The sequence below is a fragment of the Erythrolamprus reginae genome, chromosome 1 (assembly GCF_031021105.1).
Source record: "Erythrolamprus reginae isolate rEryReg1 chromosome 1, rEryReg1.hap1, whole genome shotgun sequence".
NCBI classification, from domain to species: Eukaryota; Metazoa; Chordata; class Lepidosauria; order Squamata; family Dipsadidae; genus Erythrolamprus; species Erythrolamprus reginae.
The window spans coordinates 4,964,550-4,983,018 of NC_091950.1; the positions used below are offsets into that span (position 1 = coordinate 4,964,550).

The 18,469-nt window shown below is 45.6% G+C and overlaps 1 protein-coding gene across 1 annotated transcript in view; it reads right to left on the minus strand.

The window, feature by feature from the left end:
- Positions 1 to 13,338, minus strand: part of LOC139158178 (long-chain-fatty-acid--CoA ligase ACSBG2-like) — a 63,587-nt gene extending 50,249 nt beyond the window's left edge. The window contains 1 exon segment of the mRNA XM_070735597.1: positions 13,258 to 13,338. The gene's annotated coding sequence lies outside the window, so the exon portion shown is untranslated.
- Between the last annotated feature and the right edge of the window lie 5,131 nt (positions 13,339 to 18,469).

An 18,469-nucleotide genomic window follows, 5' to 3' on the forward strand; every position in this document is an offset into this window, starting at 1 on the left:
TCACAGAATAGATACAAACATAAGCATGTAGTACAAATCTAATAATTTAAAATACAATTAAAACCCCTAATGTAATACGCAGTCATACAGTCCAATCACACCATACTGCATTCTTTCCAATGCGCCACCATGGCCCTTCTTTCTTTCTTTCTTTCTTTCTTTCTTTCTTTCTTTCTTTCTCTTTCTTTCCTTCCTTTCTCTCTCTCTATTTCTTCTTTCTTTCTTTCCTTCCTTCCTTCCTTCCCACTTAGACTTCTATACCACTTCATAGTGTTTTACAGCCGGTTTGCTTATTGCCCCCAACAATCTGGGCCCTCATTTGACCCACCTTGGAAGTCAATCTTCTGAGGTCTTTACATGGCCTCCAAAGGCTATTTTAGCTTGGCTTTGACTCTTGAAGGAATAGCAGTAGCACTTAGACTTATATTGCAATAGCATTAACATCGCATTTAGACTTATATAACACTTCATGGAGCTTTCCAGCCCTCTCTAAGTGGTTGAGAGAGAGTCGGCCTTTTGCCCCCAACAATCTGCCTCCTCATTTTACCAATGTATTGTATTGGCAGTTCTGTATTGTATTGGCAGTTCTGTGTTAGCAAAAACTTCAGAAGAAAAGGATTTAGGGGTAGTGATTTCTGACAGCCTCAAAATGGGTGAACAGTGCAGTCAGGCGGTAGGGAAAGCAAGTAGGATGCTTGGCTGCATAGCTAGAGGTATAACAAGCAGGAAGAGGGAGATTGTGATCCCGCTGTATAGAGTGCTGGTGAGACCACATTTGGAATACTCTGTTCAGTTCTGGAGACCTCACCTACAAAAAGATATTGACAAAATTGAACGGGTCCAAAGACGGGCTACAACAATGGTGGAAGGTCTTAAGCATAAAACGTATCAGGAAAGACTTCATGAACTCAATCTGTAGAGTCTGGAGGACAGAAGGAAAAGGGGGAACATGATCAAAACATTTAAATATGTTAAAGGGTTAAATAAGGTCCAGGAGGGAAGTGTTTTTAATAGGAAAGTGAACACAAGAACAAGGGGACACAATCTGAAGTTAGTTGGGGCAAAGATCAAAAGCAACGTGAGATAATATTATTTTACTGAAAGAGTAGTAGATGCTTGGAACAAACTTCCAGCAGACATGTGTAAATCCACAGTAACTGAATTTAAACATGCCTGGGATAAACAGATCCATCCTAAGATAAAATACAGAAAATAGTATAAGGGCAGACTAGATGGACCATGAGGTCTTTTTCTGCCGTCAGACTTCTATGTTTCTAATGTGGGAAGGATGGAAGGCTGAGTCAACCTTGAGCCTACTGAGATTCGATCTGCCAAACGGCTGGCAGCTGGTGATCAGCAGAAGTAGCCTGCAGGATTGCACCCTAACCACTGTGCCACCAAGTCGAAGCCGCCACGGTTGCAGGAACACCGCCCTACAGGGCAACCTGCCCCATCCAGAAGGCGAAACCATAGAGACAGACGTTCGGCAATCCAAAGTGGGTTCTGCGTTGCATCACTCGCACTCAAGGCCAGCCGAGCCCTTTTCCTGGAAAGGCTCCTAAACAGATCAAAGGGTCGGTTTTCACAATTTGAGAAAAAAAGGCTTCCCATCTGGGCCGAAGTGCCGCCCCTCTGACGTCCACGCAAGAGTCCGATATTTTTAGCAACCCTCCTGAGCTTTATCTTTGAATCCAATGTTTGACTTGCACGCTTGGAAACCCAAAAACAAAAGGGGGAAAAAAATCCCCAGACTTTCGGCAAACATGAGTTTGTGTCATCAGAGAGGAACCAAAGATTGTAGCGCAGGAGAGAAAGAAGGCGTAACAAGAGTTGGAAGGGGACCTTAGAGGTCTTCTAGTCCAACCTTTATTTATTATTATTTATTTATTATTTTATTAATCAGATTTGTAAGCCGCCCCTCTCCGCAGACTCGGGGCGGCTAACAGCAATAATAATACAATGTAAACAAATCTAATATTTAAGTTAATTTAAAAAACCCCAATTTAAGAAACCAATCATACATACTGACATACCATGCATAAATTGTAGAGGCCTAGGGCGAAAGAATATCTCAATTCCCCCATGCCTGACGACAGAGGTGGGTTTTAAGGAGCTTACAAAAGGCAAGGAGGGTGGGGGCAACTCTGATATCTGGGGGGAGTTGGTTCCAAAGGGTCGGGGCCGCCACAGAGAAGGCTCTTCCCCTGGGTCCCGCCAGATGACATTGTTTAGTCGACGGGACCCGAAGAAGGCCGACTCTGTGGGACCTAACTGGTCGCTGGGATTCATGCGGCAGAAGGCGGTCCGGGAGATATTCTGGTCCGGTGCCATGAAGGGCTTTATAGGTCATAACCAACACTTTGAATTGTGACCGGAAACTGATCGGCAACCAATGCAGACTGCGGAGTGTTGGTGTGACATGGGTGTATTTAGGAAAGCCCATAATCGCTCTCACAGCTGCCTTCTCCCAACCTTCTCCCCTGCTCAAGGCAGGAAACCCTCTACCATTTCAGACAATTCAGAAATTGTCAATTTCAGGCATATAGTATTTTATTCTGCTTGTGGACGCCTGCCTTGGGCAATAGCATTAAGCATTTAGACTTATATACCGCTTCACAGTGCTTTTACAGCCCTCTCTAAGTGGTTACAGAGTCAGCCTCTTTCCCTGAACAATCTGGGTCCTCATTTGATACATACCCCTGGAAGGATGAGTCAACCTGGAGCCTACTGAGATTTGATCTGCCAAACTGCTGGCAACCAGTTGTCACTCATGCCCTCATCACCTCGAGGCTCGACTACCGTAATGCTCTCTACATGGGGCTACCTTTGAAAAGTGTTCGGAAACTTCAGATCGTGCAGAATGCAGCTGCGAGAGCAATCATGGGCTTCCCCAAATATGCCCATGTTACACCAACACTCCGCAGTCTGCATTGGTTGCCGATCAGTTTCCGGTCACAATTCAAAGTGTTGGTTATGACCTACAAAGCCCTTCATGGCACCGGACCAGATTATCTCCGGGACCGCCTTCTGCTGCACGAATCCCAGCGACCAGTTATGTCCCACAGAGTTGGCCTTCTCCGGGTTCCGTCGACTAAACAATGTCATTTGGCGGGACCCAGGGGAAGAGCCTTCTCTGTGGCGGCCCCGGCCCTCTGGAACCAGCTCCCCCCAGGGATCAGAGTTGCCCCCACCCTCCTTCCCTTTCGTAAGCTCCTTAAAACCCACCTCTGCTGCCAGGCATGGGGGAATTGAGACTTTCCCTTCCCCCTAGGCTTATAACATTTATGCATGGTATGTCAGTATGTATGATTGGTTTCTTAAATTGGGGTTTTTAAATTAACTTAAATATTAGATTTGTTTACATTGTATTATTATTGCTGTTAGCCGTCCTGAGTCTACGGAGAGGGGCGGCATACAAATCTGATTAATAAATAAATGATTAATAAATCAGTGATCAGCAGAAGTAGCTTGCAGTATTGTACTCTAACCATTGCACCATCAAGGCTCTTATAGGGGTTGGACTAGAAGACCTTTTGAGGTCCCTTGCCCCAGGATTCTACTGCCATATTTTTGGAGTATAAGACACACTTTTTTCCACCCTGTAAATTCAGGTGCATCTTATACTCTGAATGTAGCTCCCCCCCCCAGGTTTCCCCCCCCCCAGTCCTAGCTAGGTGCTAACAATCTTCCCAGCTCTTACCTTGAAGGTTCTTTCATTGTTACTCTTTGCAAAGAATGTTTTCCAAGCCTTAAGTCTTTGCAGGGTTTTTTCCATTGCTTTAACGTGCTCCAAATAAGTTTCTTTCCAGCCTTAAACAGGTGCTAATGATGGTCCCAGCTCTTACTGGCCTTGCAAGCTCTTTCATTGTTACTCTCTCTGAATAAGGTTTCTTTTAAGCCCTAAAATAATGTGCTGGCTAAGGACACTAGCCAGATGAATACCTGGTAAGCAGGTTCTTTGCCCTATTTTCCTCCCCAAAAACTAAGGTGTGTCTTATACTCCAGCAAATATGGCACATGATCCACCCTTCCAGCCAAATTTCACTGAGATTCCTATACCAGCAATTCTCCTATTAAATCTAAGAGGCAGCACCTGGCTTCTCACACATTCTGTCTTGAACATGGCATATACATTGCACAACAGCAACCTGGCCATGTGCCTTGCAAACCACGATTCAGAGCTTAGCATGTTATTTGACCCAACTGCAGCTTAATTCAACAAAATCCCGGTTCAACGGAGCGAGCAAAACCAGCCAGGATCTTAAAAAAAAGATTTTCAACGGGGCCTCCAAAACCTCAAGACCAGCTGCTCCCCCCCCCCAAAGGCCTTTCAGGGACTTTTGACCTAAGAGTTGCAAAACTCTTCGCTAGGAAGGAAAGGGTTAAAAAAAAGGTCCAACTGCCTCTTATTTGCAAATCATGTGTTGGTTAAAGTGCAGATTACAGCTGCTTATCTGGCACAGCCCCCAATAATTCGCAAGGGGTTTAAACACACTCTTTAAGGCTGCAACACCCAAGAGGCCAAAGTTCAGACCCCCGGCCACCTCTGACTGCGGGTGGGGCTCAAGTTCTCTATTTTATACCCCCACTTTATGCAAAACACACCTTCTCTATTGCAGGGGTCTCCAACCTTGGCCACTTTAAGACTAATAATAGTAATAATAATAATAATAATTATTATTATTATTATTATTTATTAGATTTGTATGCCGCCCCTCTCTGTGGACTCAAAGCAGCTCACAACAATACAACATATACAAATCTAATATTAAAAACAATGTAAAACTTTATTTATTTATTTGTTTGTTTGTTTAATTTATTTATTTATTTGTTTAATTTATTTATTTATTTATTTATTTATTAGATTTGAATGCCGCCCCTCTCCGAAGACTTATTATAAAAAGAAAAACAATTACACAACCTAACAATCCATACATAAAACCATAGTAGCTAGGGGTATATTAATTTCCCCATGCCTGATGACATAGGTGGGTCTTCAGAAGCTTTCAAAAGGCAAGGAGAGTGGACGCCTGGGGAAGATATTTCAGTTTCCCCATGCCTGACGGCAGAGGTGGGTTTTAAGAAGTTTGCGGAAGGCAAGGAGGGTGGGGGCAGTTCTAATCTCTGGGGGGAGTTGATTCCAGAGGACCGGGGCCGCCACAGAGAAGGCTCTTCCCCTGGCTCCCGCCAGATGACATTGTTTAGTCAATGGGACTAAACAATGGACTTCAACTCTCAAGACTTCTGGGAATTGAAGTCCACAAGTCTTAAAAGTTGCCAAGGTTGGAGACCCCCTCCTCTATTGCACACAGACAGGTGGGTGGGTCTGACTATTAATTAATTAATTAAGACTTATATGCCACCCAACCAAACAGACATAAAATGTAATACTGTATACCGTAAAACACCTTACATGCATAATCTTTACTGGTCAGATCCCGATGGCCTGCCATCTGATCAACGACCAATTATCAATGACTATTCGCTTGCAAAAACACCAAACTTCCTAAATTGAGCAACATGCAGCAGCCGTCATGGTTTTGGGCTGACCCAGAGATGTACAGGGGTCGCCTGTCCCACAGGAACTGCGTTGGCAGCCTATTTGCTTCCAGGTCCAAGTCCAATTCAAGGTGCCATTGGCCACTTTCAAAACCCTACATAGCTTGGGAACCTGGTTATCTAAAGGACCATCTCTTCTTGGTTATATTAGGAAAGTGAACACAAGAACCAGGGGGCACAATTTGAGGTTAGTTGGGGGAAAGATCAAAAGCAACGTGAGAAAATATTATTTTACTGAAAGGAGTAGTAGATGCTTGGAACAAACTTCCAGCAGACATGGTTGGTCAATCCACAGTCACTGAATCTAAACATGCCTGGGATAAACATAGATCCATCCTAAAATAAAATACAGGAAATAGTATAAGGGCAGACTAGATGGACCAGGAGGTCTTTTTCCGTCAATCTTCTATGTTGTTGTTGTTGTTGTTATTATTACTATTAATAATAATAATAATAATAATAATAATAATAATAATTGGATTTCTATGCCGCCCCTTTCCAAGGACTTAGGGTGGCTCACAACCTATAATATACAGCAGTGTTTTCCAACCTTGGCAACTTGAAGATATCTGGACTTCAACTCCCAGAATTCCCCAGCCAGATATCTTCAAGTTGCCAAGGTTGGGAAACACTGATATCCAGTATACACAATTTGGCTTTTGTGCATGCTCAGGAGCCGGAATCAACCCGAAACATAGCTGTGCTTCGGACAAAGGAATAAAGGTAAGTTTAAACCCGGGGCAGGTGGGGGGAAGCAGGCGGGAGGGCCCTTTGACAAGCAGCAGAACAGGAAAAACCTTCAAAACAGGGGGAAAAAAATCACCAAAACTTCTTGGAAAAAGATGACGGCACCAACAGACCAGCACCAACTGAACTGGATCAGTAGCAGACGGTTTAGGCTATCTGGTCTGAACCTGGAAGAACCCACCCTTGACACACACACAAAAACACCACCCTCTCCGCCCCGAGTCTCCGGAGAGGGACGGCATACAAATCTAATAAATTATTATTATTATTATTATTATTATTATTATTATTATTATTATTATTATTATTATGTGGGGGCAACCTCTACTCAAGGGCTCTGCAAAAGGAAAAGCCAGAAGCCCCAGCAACTGGCTCCCCTTTTCTGCCCTCCTCTCGCCCCCCGAGAATGACAGAGTAAGAAGGGACCCTGGAGGTCATCTAGTCCAGCCCCCTCCTGGAAGAGCAGGAAACCCTAGTGAGGGCAAACCTTTTTTTTTCTCGGGTGCTGAAAGAGCATATGTATCGCACACGCGTGAGTGCCCCCCACCCATGATTCAATGCCTGGGGAGGGCGAAAACAGCTTCCCCCCACCCCCTGGAGGCTGGAAACGGCCTGTTCCCCAACTTCTGATGGGCCCAGTAGGCTCCTGTTTCACCCTCCCCAGGCTGGTGGGGAGGAAGGGTTAAAATACCCTCCCCCATCCCTCCGGAGGCTCCCCGGAAGCCAAAAACGCCCTCCCAGAGCCTCTGTGCGAGCCAAAACTCAGCTGGCCGGCACACACAGGCATGTTGGAGCTGAGCTAGGGCAACGGTCCATGTGCCAGCAAATATGACTCCGTGGGCCACCTGTGGCAGCCATGCCATCGGTTCGCCATCACTGTCCTAGACCATTCCCGACAAATTCTGTTCTCTCCCTTAAAAACCTCCAGTGTTGGAGCATTCACACCTTCTGGTGGCAAGTAGTTCCACCCGTTAATTGTTCCCATTGTTGGGAAATTTCTCTTTAATTCCAGATTGCTTCTCTGCTTAATTGCTTTCTCATCCTGCCTTCTGGTGCTTTGGAGGATGGGTTGACATATCCCCCCCCCATCTTCTTTGGGGCAGCCCCCCAATTACTGGATCCCAGCTATCCTGTCCTCTACAATCCTTTCCATTGAACTGGACCTCCCCAATTCCCGCAAATGATCTGTGTAGGTTTCAGCCTCCAGCACACACACACACACACACACACACACACACACACACACACACACCAATCTTCCTCGCTCTTCTCTCCCCTCTTCCGGGAATCCACTGAAACACCAATTTTAATGTGAAACGGAGCCCCCCCCCACTCAGCTGGTCCTTGGAGAGAACAGCTGCAACTTCCTGGCAGGCAGAGCCCTGAGTTTCCCAGGGAGGGTTTGGACCCTCCCTCGTCCCCCCCTTCCCCTAATTAGATCCGCCTGTTGCTCAACGCAGTGGCTACACCTGCTGTTGAATCATCCAACTCTCCTCCACCAATGGGAGGGCTGAGCGGCAACATCCAAGGCTCATCAGGGGGGGGGGGCAGACCGTCCCCCAGGGCTGTCTCTCTGTTTGTGTGTGTGTGTGTGTGACCAAAGGAGGAGGAGGGGGAAGAGGAGAAAGGGCACAGGAGAAAGGATAGAGCAAGAAAAGAAGGACAGAGGAAGAGGAGAGGAGGAGGAAGAAGAGGAGGAAGAGGGGAGGAAGAGAAGGATAGAGAGGAGAGGAGGAGGAAGGAGAGGAGGAGGAAGAGGAAGAGTAGGATAGAGTAAGAGGAGAGGAGAAGCAGGAAGAGGAGGAAGGGGAGAGGAAGAAGAGAAGGAGGAAGGGGTGAAAGAGAGGAAGAGGAAGAAGAGAAAGGTAGAGGAAGAGGAGAGAATGTGGAAGAGGAAGAGAAAAGGGGAGGAAGAGGAAGAAGAGAAGGGTGGAGGAAGAAGAGGAGAGGAAGAGAAGGATAGAGAAAGAGGAGAGGAGAGGAAGAAGAGAAAGGTAGAAGAGAAGGGTAGAGGAAGATGAGAGGTGGAGGAGGAAGAGGAAGAAGATGAGGAAGAGCAGAAAGATGAGAGGAAGAAGAAAATGAGGAGAGAGCAAGAGGAGGAAGAGGAGAAAGGGGAGAGGAAGAGGAGAGGAAGAGGAGGAGGAAGAGAAAGAGAGGAGGAAAAGGAAAAAGAGGAAGAGGGGAGGAGGAGGAGGAGGAGAGCTGGCAGGCAGTTGTGGGGAGGATGCTCGGTGCCTCTGCCCTGTGACCCATAGCCTGGGGGAGGGGAAGGAGAGGTGAGCCTTGAGGGGAGGCATGCCAGGTACCCAGCCCTGGAGGGGGGGGAGGCAGGAGGAGCCAAGCTCGCCCCCCCCCTCGTCCCCCCTCCTGAGCAGAAAGCTGACGTGGCTGCCGAGTGACTGGTCTGGGCTCCCAATAAGCAACTAGCAGCCGAGGCCCTTTGGCCCCAAATCCCTCCCTCCCTCCCGGGGAGCCCAGCTGAAGCCGAGCAGCCAACAGACCTCCACTTAACCACCATTAACCACCGCAAGTTACAACAGGGCTGGGAAAAAGTGACCTGGGAGCGTTTTTCCCCCACCAATGCCTCTCCTGGCCTCCCCCCCAGTCACGTGACCCACTTTGGCCACCTTCCAATAAGCAAAGCCAGGTTCACTTAATAACCAGGTTAATATAAACAAACCACTAACATCCGTGCCACTAGCCCGACAACTGCAATGCTTCACTTTACCGCAGTGATTCGCCACCCTGAGTCTACGGGGAGGGGCGACATAAAAATCTAAATAATAATAATAATAATAATAATAATAATAACCACCACCACCATGACAATGAAAGTTAACAAACCAGGGCAAAAAAACCCTCACTCAACCCAATGCTTCACTTAGCAACCTCATTTGGTCATAAGGTTGAGGACTCCCTGGATCAACCAACAGAGGTGGAAGGAAAAGAGAAGACTGGGGAGGGGGCCTTGAGTCCCAGGAGAGCCAGGAGAATTGACACATTTCAATGTGTTAAAGGGTTAATTAAGGTCCAGGAGGGAAGTGTTTTTAATAGGAGAGTGAACCCAAGAACAAGGGGACATAATCTGAAGTCAGTTGGGGGAAAGATCAAACGCAACGTGAGGAAATATTATTTCACTGAAAGAGTAGTAGATCCTTGGAACAAACTTCTAGCAGACGTGGTAGATAAATCCACAGTCACTGAATTTAAACATGCCTGGGATAAACATAGATCCATCCTAAGATAAAATACAGGAAATAGTAGAAGGGCAGGCTAGATGGACCATGAGGTCTTTTTCTGCCTTCAATCTTCTATGTTTCTATGTTTCTAAGCAACGTGAGGAAATATTATTTCACTTAAAGAGTAGTAGATGCTTGGAACAAACTTCCAGCAGACGTGATTGGTAAATCCACAGTCACTGAATTTAAACATGCCTGGCATAAACATAGATCCATCCTAAGATAAAATACAGGAAATAGTAGAAGGGCAGACTAGATGGACCAGGAGGTCTTTTTCTGCCATCAGTCTTCTATGTTTCTATGAGAAAACTAAGGACTAAGTCTAACTACAGGTAGCCTCTACTTATAGCAATTGAGCCCAAAAACCTCCGTCGCTGAGCAAGGCAGTTGTTGCCGAGTGCATTTTACAACCTTCCTTGCGCAGAATTCCGAAACGCTTCGTCACAACTGTTTAAGGGAGCGATTGGGTTGTTAAGTGAATGTAGCTTCCCCCCTGGGTCACAGAAGGTCGCAACTCCGGGGCTCTGAGACTCACATAACTAGAGGCGTTTTTGCCAAATGCCTAAAATTCTGAGCACGTGAATTCTGTGCCGGTGGTCAGTGTGAAAAATGGCCCTGTTCTTTTTTCCAGGCAGTCAATGTTGTCCTTTCTTTTTCTTTTTTTTAAATAATAAACAAACAACAAAAACAAGAAACTAACAAAACATTACACACACATACACAAAACGAGTTGTCAGCTGTACTGTTGACAGCTAATAATAATTATTATTAATAATAATATATTAGATTTGTATGCCGCCCCTCTCCAAAGACTCAGGGCGGCTAAAACTGCGACCTTTCAAAATTTGTTGTATATATTTGTATATCTTAGTTATTTTTACATTTCACAATTTATCAGATAATTATCAATCAAGAAAAAAAAAAGTTGGTAAGAATGGTCTCGCTGAAGCGACCGGATTCCCTGCCGAGGGATCCCAGGGCGGGATGTCAGATCCCCAGGATCCACTGAGCAAGGAGGCTAAAGGGGAGGGGCTAGGACAGGGGTCTCCCCATTTGCTGGGCATCAGAAGGGAGGGGGCAGTGACCCCCACCAGCCTAGCAAGAGTGGCTTCTGCAGCCCCTGGCAAAGTTCTCTCCAAGGGTTGGCCAGTCCTGCAGACAGACGGGAGGGTCCCCAACTCCCATCATCCCCAGCCCATGGGCCCCCTTAATTATAGCCCCCCCCCCAACTCCTTGCAAACTCTGGACGGGGAAGGAAGGAACCCATGGAGGGAGGCAGACGGAGGAGTCCAGCCAAAGGGTCTCCCACTTTCCATGGAGTTCGGGACCTCCCCCCCTCCCCCATGGGCCACAGCCCTCCAAGTCCCCCCCCCCTTCTGCCCGGTTGTTGTGGCCAACCCCCCCCCCACGTGCGCCTGGTTAGATAACCATCCGTTGGTGCCAATCAATCAGCGCATTGTTCCCCGAGGAGGAAACGTTTTCGGACAAAGAACGATCTGCTTCAGTCACAACTGGCTTCGCACACCCGGCCAGCCGTGGCAGAGGGGACAAGCCGGCTTGTGTGGAAAGACCCACAACGTGCAAAAAAAAAACCCATGTCAACAAACCGCCTGGAGGGGTCTTTCCAATTTTCCCTGGCTGGGAATTCCTCCCCAAAGAGGAGATTTCTCCTCCCAGAGTTTGAATTCTGCCCCAAAGCTTTGGAATAAAATGGGAGAGTGGGGAAAGCCCCTCCACCCCCCCCCCAAGGGACCCCTCCCCACCCTGTTCTCCTTTGGTCAGGCTCTCCACGGCAGGCACGTTGGGGGTCCACCGGGCAGAAAAGAGGGAGGCAATCTAGGAAAATAAGGGGGAAGCTTTTCTGGAGGCCTGGGAAGGAGAAAGGGGGAGTAGGAGAGTCTGGGGGGTTTAGGGGGGGGCTAGGAAAGGGTCTCCCCATTTGCTGGGCATCAGAAGGGGGGAGTGGCCCCCGCAGCCTAGCACAAGGGGCTTCTGCATCCCCTGGCAAATAAGGCCACAGTCGAGTTCTCTCCTAGGGCTGGCCAGTCCTCCAGATAGATAGGAGGGTCCCCAACTCCCACCGTCCCCAGCCCACGGGCCCTTTGGGGGGGGCGCTGCTTGAAGGAATGGCTGGAAGGGTGGAATGCAAAGGAGCCCCCCCCCCAATCTGGAATGCATTTAATGCAATTTATTTAATTGATAGGCTGCCCAACTCTTTGCAAACTCTGAGCAAGAAGGAACCCATGGAGCAGATGGGGGTGTCCAGCCAAGGGGCCCCCCACCTTCCATGGGGTGAGAGAGCAGCAGTTTTGGGGTGAAAAGGGCTGTGGGCCCCTCCAGGCACTGGGGAGGCTCTTCCGCTTCCCCCTCTTCCCTCGGGAAGAGTTCTGGAGCCTTCCAACGCTGCCCTATTTCGCCTAAGAGGGCCAAAAGCACCAGGTGGGGAGTTCGAGTCCTGCTTTAGCCATGGAAGCTGGCTGGCTGACTATGGCCCAGGTGCTGGGTGCTGGTGAGTTCGAGTCCTGCCTTAAGCCGTGAACATTTTTAAAGAAGAGCCTGGACAAGAGTTTTTTGTCTGAAATGGTGACGGGGGTTCCCCTCCCTGAGCAGGGGCTGGACTAGATGACCTCCAGGGTCCCTCCTGGTATTCATAGCCTGTCCTCAGACCATGGGGAGCCCCAGTTCCTCTTTAATTAATTTTTAAATTTATTTTATTAATCAGATTCTCCGAGGACTTGGGGCAGCTCAGGCCATATAAGAAACACTCTCCATCCAAATCCAATCAATTAAACAAATCCAGTTAGCAGCCCTGGATGCTAATGAAACCCAAATTTAAGATAGTTTATGTTTGATATCATTTTATATGGGAAAACTATTTTCATTAGGGAATCAGCTAAGGAATGAGGGGAATTCGTTTTTTTCTCTTTCCTCCTCTCCCTAAATGATGAAGAAAATGGGACTTAGAGAATGTTAGATATATTTGGGGGAGTTTTTTGGCTTGTCTCTGTTCTTAAAAGTTTAGTACTATAAGTACTATAGTACTTAAAGTATTAAATTTACTGAATAGTAAATTTACTAAAAAGTAAATTTATAGTACTAAAATTACTAAATTACTAGTACGAAAAACTATAAGCAGTTATAGTACTATAAGTACAAGTACGCTATAAAATTGTAGTACAATAGTACTTATCGTACTAAAATTACTAAATGACTAGTAGCGCTATAAGTGCTGGAGAGGTGGGAGTTATAGGAAAGTAGAACGTTACTCTTTGAGGACACTAATGATATGGAAATTTGGCCTATGGAGACGGCTGGATATCGGTGTTGTGTTTTGCTATTTACATAGGTTTTATCTTAAGGCGGAGAAAATTTTAAAAAAAATTATACCCCCCCCCTAAAACCCCCCAAAACCAATTAATTAATTTAGGCATGAAAACCTTGGGGGGGGGCTCCCCGGGAGGGTAGGGGAGAGGCCCCTCCCGCCCTTCGTGCCCCGTCCCACCTCGCAGGGGGCTTGTTGGGGGGGGAGAGAAGGAGGGAGGGTTGGAACTGGGGGGGAGTTGAAGCGCTACTTCGGCCCCCGAGAGCCGGGTGTTTTTGGGGGGGGGGGTGGAAAGCCAGGAGGGGAGCCCCGTCCAGCCCCCCCTCCGAGCCCTGCTGGGACACCCCCCCCCCGCCCCCCCCAGCCGCCGCCCCGGGCTGCACTCACCCTCCGCTGCCGCCGGCGTCTCCAATGAAGGGCGCGGGGCGAGCGGGGCGCTTTTTGAAAGGCTGGGGGCGGGGCGGGGGCGGGGCCAGCGGAGGGCGGGGCGGGGAGGAGGAGGGGGGAGAAAGTAACTCCCGGTCGTTGACCCCCCCGTCCCCGAAAGCATGAATGGGCGCTGGATTAATGAATGGGTGGCGGAGGTGGGCTTTTAAGGTGGACCGGGGAGGCGTGCTCGCCCCCGAGGGCTCTGAGTGCCAGCGGCCCCGGTCCACCTTAACAGCCCAGCGCTGAATCCATGAATGAAGAGCCGGCGCCCTTAAGGCTTCTCCGCCGCTTTCTCTCCCGCCCGCTCCGAGCGCTTTGCAGAGTCAGCTTCTGCCCCCCCCTCCCCTCCCGCAAACGGCCTGGGTCCTCCCTTAGCGGCCTCGGGAGGGCGGGAGGCTGAGTCAACGCGGAGCCTGCGAGGGAGGGCGGCCCACGTGGCGGGGTGGGGCGCTCCCCGGAGAGACGCACGTGTGGGGAGCGATTGCACCCATGGGGAGCCCCTTTGGGAGGGGGGTGGGAAGGCGGGGGCGGAGAGGGTGCCAGCCACGTAGGACACCCTACTCCCCCCCCCCCACATCCTCTCTCTAAGAGCAGAGAAGGAAGGACCGGGGAGAGCCGGCCACACGGGACTTTTTTGTGAATGCCACGGCATAAAAGCGCCCGCCCGCCCGCGCGCACACACACACACAGGCAGCAATTCAGACCAATGGTTGTCCAATCGCTTCTTTAAATCCTCCAATGATGAAGCATCGCAACTTGGTTAATTCTCTTCACTGTTAGGAAATTTCTCTTTAATTGCAGGTTGCTTCTCTCCTTGATTGGTTTCCATCCCTTGCTTCTTCTGGTGCTTTGGAAAATAAATTGAGCCCCCTCTTCTCTGGCTTAGCCCTTCAGATATAGGTATTCAGACAGGACCTTGGAGTACTAATAATTAAAGACTTAAGGGCCAAAGCCCACTGCAACAACATGGCCAAGAAGGCTTTAAGAGTTGCAAACCTAATCCTACGTAGCTTCTGCCCTGGCAATCTCACATTACTTACCAGAGCTTATAAAACTTTCGCCAGACCCATCCTAGAATACAGCTCATCTGTTTGGAACCCATATCGCATCTCAGACATTAGCACCCTCGAAAATGTCAAGAGATACTTCACCAGAAGAGCCCTTCACTCCTCCACTCAAAACAGAACACCCTACGAAACCAGACTTACAATCCTGGCTCTAGAAATCTTGGAACACTTCAAACACGATCTAAGTATTGTCGACAAGATCTTATGCTGCAACGTCCTGCCTGTCAAAGACTACTTCAGCTTCAACCACAGCAACACAAGAGCCCACAACAGATTCAAGCTTAATATTAACCGCTCCAAACTTGACTGTAAAAAATACGACTTTAGTAATCGAAGCATGGAACTCATTACCGGACTCCGTAGTATCTTTTCCTAACCCCCAACACTTTACCCTTAGACCAGTGTTTCCCAACCTTGGCAACTTGAAGATATTTGGACTTCAACTCCCAGAATTCCCCAGCCAGCGAATGCTGGCTGGGGAATTCTGGGAGTTGAAGTCCAGATATCTTCAAGTTGCCAAGGTTGGGAAACACTGCCATAGACTATCCATGGTTGACCTCACCAAGTTCTGAAGAGGTCAGTAAGGGGTGTACATAAGCGCATCAGAGTGCCTTCCGTCCCCTTTATTTTCTCCTCTATTCTCCCTTTAATACATTCTACCTGAGTATATCCTCTATAACCCTCATTGTGTATTATTGTGTATTGGACAAAACAAAACAAACAAACAAACAAATAAAATGTTATAGACTAGCTACACCCCATTGTCAAGGTTCCAGGTAGCATCCAAACTAAATCAGAGTCCTCCTCAAAGTCCTTCTCAATTTATTGTCCGAGACATCCTGGCACCCACAGTCAATAGCTTATTGTTAGTGTGATTTGTCTGCTTTCACTTTCCAACTTTTTATTCCACATGGCCACTTCTGCCAAGGTTCTTCCTAAGAGGCCTTAAACAAGATCTAAGTGTTGCCCACAAGATCATATGCTGCAATGTCCTGCCTGTCGGTGACTACTTCAGCTTCAACCACAACAACACAAGAGCACACAACAGATTTAAACTTAATATTAACCGCTCCAAACTTGACTGTAAAAAATATGACTTCAGTAACCGAGTTGTCGAAGCGTGGAACTCATTACCGGACTCCATAGTGTCACCCCCAAACCCCCAACACTTTACCCTTAGATTATCTACAGTTGACCTATCCAGTTTCCTAAGAGGTCAGTAAGGGGCGAGTACAAGTGCACTAGAGTGCCTTCCGTCCCCTGTCCTATTGCTCTCCTATATCTCCTATCCCTTTCTTCTATTCCTATATCTCTTCTTCTATTCTTTCATTAATATGTTCTATTCCTATATCTTCTTTTCTATTATTTCTTAGATATATTTTACTATGAGTATCTCCTCTATAACCTTCATCATGTATTTTACTATGTGTGTGTATATATATATATACAGTGTTCCCTCGATTTTCGCGGGTTCGAACTTCGCAAATAGCCTATACCACGGTTTTTCAAAAAATATTAATTAAAAAATACTTCGCGGGTTTTTTTCTATACCACGGTTTTTCCCACCCGATGACATCATACATCATCACCAAACTAATAATTTTTGCAAATAAATAACAAAAAAAAATTATTGTTAATAAATAATTATGTTTATAAGTATCAGGATTACTAAGTGTCTTATTCAATGGTGAGTACCAGTAATAATGGTGAGTAAATTGTTGTTAAGGGAATGGGAAATGGTAATTTAGGGGTTTAAAGTGTTAAGGGAAGGCTTGTGACACTGTTCATAGCCAAAACTGGTGCATTTACTTCCGCATCTCTACTTCGCGGAAATTTGACTTTCACGGGCGGTCTCGGAACGCATCCCCCGCAAAAATGGAGGGAACACTGTATATACCCACTAAAACTCTCATTGTGTATTGGAATAAGTAAGTAAGTAAGTAAGTAAGTAAGTAAGTAAGTAAGTAAGTAAGTAAGTAAGTAAGTAAGTAAATAAATAAATAAATAAATAAATAAATAAATATAAAAATAAATAAGTAAGTAAGTAAGTAAGTAAGTAAATAAATAAATAAATATAAAAATAAGTAAGTAAGTAAATAAATAAATAAATAAATAAATAAATATAAAAATAAATAAGTAAGTAAATAAATAAATAAATAAATATAAAAATAAATAAGTAAGTAAGTAAGTAAATAAATAAATAAATATAAAAATAAGTAAGTAAGTAAGTAAGTAAATAAATAAATAAATAAATAAATAAATAAATGTTTTAGTCTCCAAGCCTTTGATAATTTTAGCTGCTTTTCTTTGCACTTTTCCCAAAATCTCAACCTCTTTTTTGCAATGTGGGGACCCAAATTGGAGGTATTTTATTCCAGGTGTGACCTTGCTAAAGATTTACAAAGCATCATCATGTGATTTTGTGATTTTTGATTCTGGGCCTCTATTTACATAAACCAGGATTGTAGCAGCTTTTGAGTCTGGATTTGGAGTCTTAATGGGGTGGAGTGGATCCTCCCACTTGAGCTTTTGAGTGGGTGGATCCCTCCAGGGAAGGGAAGGTTGGCATCGGCTGGGTTATAATAATAACAACAGAATTGGAAGGGACCTTGGAGGTCTTCTAGTCCAACCCCTGTTTAGGCAGGAAACTCTACACTACTTCAGACAGATGGTTATCCAACATCTCCTTAAAATCTTCCAGTGTTGGAGCATCCACAACTGCTGGAGGCAACTTCTGTTCCATGGACTAATTGTTCTCACCGTCAGGAAATTTCTCCTTAGTTCTAATTTACTTCTCTCCTTGTTTAGTTTCCACCCACTGCTTCTTGTTCTACTTCTTGTTATTGATTGACAGCTTCTGACATCTCTAACCAGGAAAGATAACTTCTAAGAGGGGATGCCTGGAAAAGGTTTCTTGATAAGGAAAGGTTTGTTACTACTTAAGGGGCATCTATTTTGTTCCCTTTGTGACGGTCAAGCAAGCTTGTTCCCCATTATGTAGGTTGTTCAGTCTTGTGCCCCTTCTGTGGCCAGACTCAATGGACATTCGTGGAACATGTTTGGCTACATGGAGCTGATTTACGATGCAAAGGAGAACTTACTTCTGTCCAGTCATCCTTTCTCATGCATTTTGTTTGAGGTCTTAACTATAAATAGTCAGATGGGTCTCGGGGACTATTTATTTATTCATTTGATTGATTGATTGATTGGTTGATTGATTGATTTCTTTGCCGCCCTTCTCCTGGAACTCAGGGTGGCTCACAATAAACAAATACTAACATGAAGACGTCTAATATTAAAATATACTAAGCTCTCTTCCTTGTGACTCATATAAATACCGCAGCTAGAATATCGCTAGCGCAAATATGGAAAAATGAACAGATCCCATCAGAAAGCCTAATTATTGACAAAATATATAGGTGTGTAGAGATGGATGAAATCACAAATTCAATTAAGGGAACTAACATTAAAGAATCAAAACGATCATGGTACAAATGGCATGAATGGATTCAAAAGAAAAATTTAAAATGTTACAATACAAAGTATCAGTATACATAGAAAGAATAACAAATACCTTACGAATGTCAATAGAAACGAAAAGCAAACATTTTCCCTCTTTCCTTTTATCTCAAAGATGTACTATACCAATGATATATATAATTGAATGTATATTATTAAATTAAAGATATAAAGAAATGAATGATATATACAAAAGGTAACAGAGATGGAATAAGATCTGTAAAACTTAAACAAAACATGTGAGAAATATTTTTGAAAACAATAAAGAGATTTTTAAAATATATATATACTAAACATATCACTGCTAAAAACACAGAAATCTAGCTTCAATAATATTCTAAAAGCCCCTACATATTTAAAAACAAGCATATATATTTTATATTTATATTTAATTGGATTTGTATGCCGTCCCTCTCCGAGGACTCGGGGCGGCTCACAGCATATATAGTAGACATAACAATACAATAAATCCAATTAATACAATTAAAAAATAAAAAAAATTCTAAAACATCCACATTCATTCCAATATTCTTCACTCATAGGCCAGGGTAGATGTTTAAAAATTCTCAGTGACCCCAGGCCTG